At 38.2% G+C, this 4,864-nt stretch overlaps 1 long non-coding RNA gene across 1 annotated transcript in view; it reads right to left on the bottom strand.

Annotated features, from left to right (window-relative positions):
• The window catches only part of LOC127462819 (uncharacterized), a 1,807-nt gene extending 663 nt beyond the window's left edge, over positions 1 to 1,144 (bottom strand). The window contains exons 1-2 of the long non-coding RNA XR_007900565.1: positions 1,093 to 1,144; positions 478 to 533 (exon numbers count right to left, since the gene is read on the bottom strand). This is a non-coding gene — a long non-coding RNA (uncharacterized LOC127462819). The remainder of the gene's footprint in view (positions 1 to 477; positions 534 to 1,092) is intronic.
• Between the last annotated feature and the right edge of the window lie 3,720 nt (positions 1,145 to 4,864).

Below are 4,864 nucleotides of genomic sequence, written 5' to 3'. Positions count from 1 at the left end.
GGAACCTAAGGGAATTAAAATCAGGAGAGGAGCCTATGAGAATAAAAATCAGGAGAGGAACGTAATAAAAATCAGGAGAGGAGCCTATGAGAATAAAAATCAGGGGAGGAGATTTAAAAAAAATAAAAATCAGGAGAGGAGCATAAAAAAATTAAAAAGAGGAGAAGATCCTAAAAATATTAAAATCAGGAGAGGAGCCTATGAGAATAAAAATCAGGAGAGGTGCTTAAAAAAATTAAAATCAGGAGAGGACCCTATGAGAATAAAAATCAGGAGAAGAGCGTAAAAAAATTAAAATCAGGAGAGGAGCCTAAGGGAATTAAAATCAGGAGAAGAGACTAAAAAAATTAAAATCAGGAGAGGATCCTAAAAAAATTAAAAACAAGAGAGGAGCCTAAAAAATTTAAATCAGGAGAGAATCCTATCAGAATAAAAATCAGGAGAGGAACCTACAGGAATTAAAATCAGGATAAGAACCTAAAAAAATTTAAATCAGGAGAGGAGCCTATGAGAATAAAAATCAGGCGAGGAACCTATGAGAATAAAAATCAGGAGAGGAGCCTGAAAAAATAAAAATCAAGAGAGGAGTCTATGAGAATAAAAATAAGGAGAAGAGCCTAAGAAAATTAAAAACAGGAGAGGAGCCTATGAGAATAAAATTCAGGAGAGGAACCTATGAGGATGAAAATCAGGAGAGGAGCCTAAAAAAATTAAAATCAGGAGAGGAGTCTATGAGAATAAAAATAAGGAGAAGAGCCTAAGAAAATTAAAAACAGGAGAGGAGCCTATGAGAATAAAATTCAGGAGAGGAACCTATGAGGATGAAAATCAGGAGAGGAGCCTAAAAAAATTAAAATCAGGAGAGGAGTCTATGAGAATAAAATCAGGAGAAGAGCCTAAAAAAATTAAAATCAGGAGAGGTACCTATGAGAATAAAAATCGGGAGAAGAGCATAAAAAAATTAAAATCAGGAGAGGAGCCTATGAGAATAAAAATCAGGAGAGGAACCTAAAAAAATTAAAATCAGGAGAGGAGTCTGAAAAAATAAAAATCAAGAGAGGAGTCTAGGAGAATAAAAATAAGGAGAAGAACCTAAGAAAATTAAAATCAGGAGAGGAGTCTATGAGAATAAAAATCAGGAGAGGAGCGTAAAAAAATTAAAATCAGGAGAGGAGTCTAAAAAATTAAAATCAGGAGAGGAGCCTAAGAGAATTAAAATCAGGAGAGGAACCTATGGGAATAAAAATCAGGAGAGGAGTCTATGAGAATAAAAGTCAGGAGAGGAACCCAAGAGAATAAAAGTCAGGAGAGGAACCTAAAAAAACTAAAAACAGGAGAGGAGCCCAAAAAAACTAAAATCAGGAGAGGAGTCCAAAAGAATAAAAAAAAAGGAGATGAACCTAAAAAATTTAAAATCAGGAGAGGAGCCTATGAGAATAAAAATCAGGAGAGGAACCTAATAAAATAAAAATCAGGAGAGGAGCCTATGAGAATAAAAATCAGGAGAAGAGTCTAAAAAATTAAAATCAGGAGAGGATTCTATCAGAATAAAAATCAGGAGAAGAGTCTAAAAAAATTAAAATCAGGAGAGGAGCCTAAAAAAATTAAAATCAGGAGAGGACTCTATGAGAATAAAAATCAGGAGAAGAGTCAAAAAATTAAAATCAGGAGAGGAGCCTAAGGGAATTAAAATCAGGAGAAGGGACTAAAAAAATTAAAATCAGGAGAGGACCCTATGAGAATAAAAATCAGGAGTCCTTCTCCCTTCTCCCTCCCCCTCTTCCCTTTTTGGGAGCTGTTTGGGATTTCTGGAGTTGTGGTGTGTGGTATTCTCGTTGTGTGTATCTGTCCCATATGTAAAATATATATATGTATATATTTCTGCTATAGCTTTGGCTGCTTGGGTCATTTCTTTTCTCTTCCCTCTCTGGGAAACGGGTCCTTGTTGTCGAGTTATGGGGGCTTGGCGGGAAGCCAGCTCGAAACTTGCACAACATTTTAGAATCATAGAATCAGCCGGGTTGGAAAGGACCTCCGAGATCATCAAGTCAAACCCTTGATCCACTATCTGGTTCCAGTTGTGTGACATGTGAGACTAAACACACGGGGTTTAGTCTATTTGGGATAAACTCCCTAATTTTTTTGTCTATTTGGAATAGAGAACTAGTTTTGATTACACTCGTCTATTGTACCTTGTTCCAACGAGTCCAGAACGCAGCATGAGACTCCAGGGATGTCCTCACCAGTACTGAGTAGAGGGGAAGGATTGTGTTCCTTGACCTGCTGACAACCCTTTACCTCACAGAGGTCAGGAGTTACAGCTCCAAGGGAACACTACTGGCCCATGTGGGACTTACTGCTCACATCCCGAAGGAACAAGGCATTGCAGCAACTGGGCTGTTCTTCCAATGTCAGTTCCTCATAAATAACTGGAATGAGGTTCCTTCTGGAGTCAGGGAGAGAATTTCCAAAGCACAAGGGTTAATGGATATTCAACCAGATAATTTAGCTGACAATCACATTCCAAACCATTGGGATGGACGATTGATTTAATTTTCTATGTCAGTATCTGAGTTATTCAACAAAAACTCCCTTTGCAGATCTCACCAACAGAGTCCCTGAGACTCATGGCCTGATTCACCCCTGCAAAGGCAGAGATTTAAATATGCTGGATGAATCATAAGTTAAAATTCATATTTCTGTGTAAGACGGTCTGGACTCTGTTACAGATCCCTAAAATTAGGGGAAGTGAATTCTCCAGAGAAGGCTTAATCCATTTAGAAGGTGGTATAAATATTCAGGTCTTCATCAACAGGTATTAATTTTGTCCTAACTCTGACCAAGCTATATCCCACCTTCATGTCCGTTTTCCTCATGAAAGCTGTTCATAATGAATTATTCTCTTTTCAGTTGTTTTGATTAAATCAGAGATTCTGAGGAATAAAACTGACACCACCATCCTCACCCCCACAAATAAAACAAACCCTGCTTAAATGTGGTACAGAACTGCCTGGGCCTGAGACTTTGTATTTTTCAGTTTGAACCTATTATTATTACAGCAAGAAAATGCAACCAGCCATCTCTACGTATTTAAGATACTGAGATTTTGGGTTTGATTTTTCTCCAGGTAATTTGCCTTGTGGAAGTATAAGAAACAGGGGAAGAGGCAGTACTTTTTTGGTTATCAATCCAGGTTTTAATAGCTTGGTATCTCTTATATTAAAAAAATAAAACCATTTCATATTACTTTTGACTTTCTGTGCCTAATTCTCTCTTTCCTCTAAGGGCACCTTATACGCTAAAGTTCATATCCATTGCTCCAGTAAGTGTATATATTTATTTTCAAGACTTCCTTGTCTTTTTTGATGCTCTTTGTGATGCATGAAAACCAATTTGCTTCTTTTCTCCTAGAAGCCAACACATCCTTCCCATCTGCTCCTATAACTGGTGATAAGAAAAAGAGTCAGGGTAGCACTCCAGTATTTTATATATAAATTTAAACCATTAGTGAATTTGCTGCTTCTGAAAATTAGACAACTAATAGCCATGACTGCAGCTGAATGAAATCTCTGACAGTGCTGTGCTTCCCTTGCACAGCTCAGCCCATCAGGTGTCTTCCATGGGACTAGACACTGGAATTTGCCATTGAACTTTTGATGCCCTCAGACCAGATTTTTGTTATCACTGTAGCAGAAAAATTAGTAAAATCAGAACTTTTTTAAGCCCCTCTAGATTTTTGACAACCTTAATTTTGTGAAGGAGCTGAAAGGGTAAATGAAAAATTCTGATTTTTCTACTGAATTACTTCTATTTACCAAACTAACAGGAGCAGCAGAAATTCAGGCTCATTAAGTCACTCCTTGCTGCTTTTCTTCAAAGGCAAGGGGAAAATATGCACAAACAGTATTCCTAAAAATAATTGAAGCTTAGTTTTGATCTGCTTTTCCCACCTCATCCCACAACTGCAGCATCAAGTCCAACCCTTGATCCACTATCTGGTTCCAGTTGTGTGACATGTGAGACTAAACACGCGGGGTTTAGTCTATTTGGGATAAACTCCCTAATTTTTTTGTCTATTTGGAATAGAGAACTAGTAGAACCCTGAAGCCCAGTTAAATCATTTAACTCATTTCCGTTTTAGTTTTCGGCAATTTTTAAGAATATAAGAAATTATTCTAATATGTTCTGAAGGAACAAAGGTGAATTTGGTAGAGTAGCAAGAAGAATTGTTTACAGTTACTTGAAGGTTTGACTCGATGGTCTTAGAGGTCTTTTCCGACTTTAATGATTCTATGATAGAAATAACTAAGACAATTATCCCTGCAAATACACATACACAGGAGAGGTTCTGGGAGTTGAGTGAACTTGGTGCTTGGTTCTCATTTGTGAGCTTGCAGGACTGGAAGTTCATCAGTATAACAAGAATTCATATATTGATGAAGTTAATTTGCACTCACCAATTTTAGTGCAAACTTTCTGATGTTTTTACTGAAAGTGGAAGAGCTTAAAATTACCTGCTGCCTTTCAAAGCAGCAGCCACAGCTGTGGGAGAGATTTATTTTCTTTTCCCAATTAGCAACTTTTCCTGGGGTGCATGCTCCATTTTAAGAAGATATTTGCTAGAGGTTTTTATCCTATTAAAGAGCTTCTCGACGTAAGGGGCGGGGACCCCATTACGTGGGGGGGAGCGGAGCGCCCTCTGAGGGGTTTTTAAGGAGGGTGAAAGTGTTATGGAGGATTTTACATTTGAATAGGGCAATTCGCGCCTGCCGCCACCCCGCCGAGGGCGAGGAAGGGATCCACGGGACCCAACTGAGCCTTGCTGGCACGACAGCCGACACCAGCTGTGGAGCCGAGGACAAAG

The sequence above is a fragment of the Manacus candei genome, unplaced genomic scaffold (genome assembly GCF_025592945.1).
Source record: "Manacus candei isolate 608988 ecotype Guabito, Panama unplaced genomic scaffold, ASM2559294v1 h1tg000140l, whole genome shotgun sequence".
NCBI lineage: Eukaryota > Metazoa > Chordata > Aves > Passeriformes > Pipridae > Manacus > Manacus candei.
This window is presented reverse-complemented; position numbering and strand designations above follow the sequence as displayed.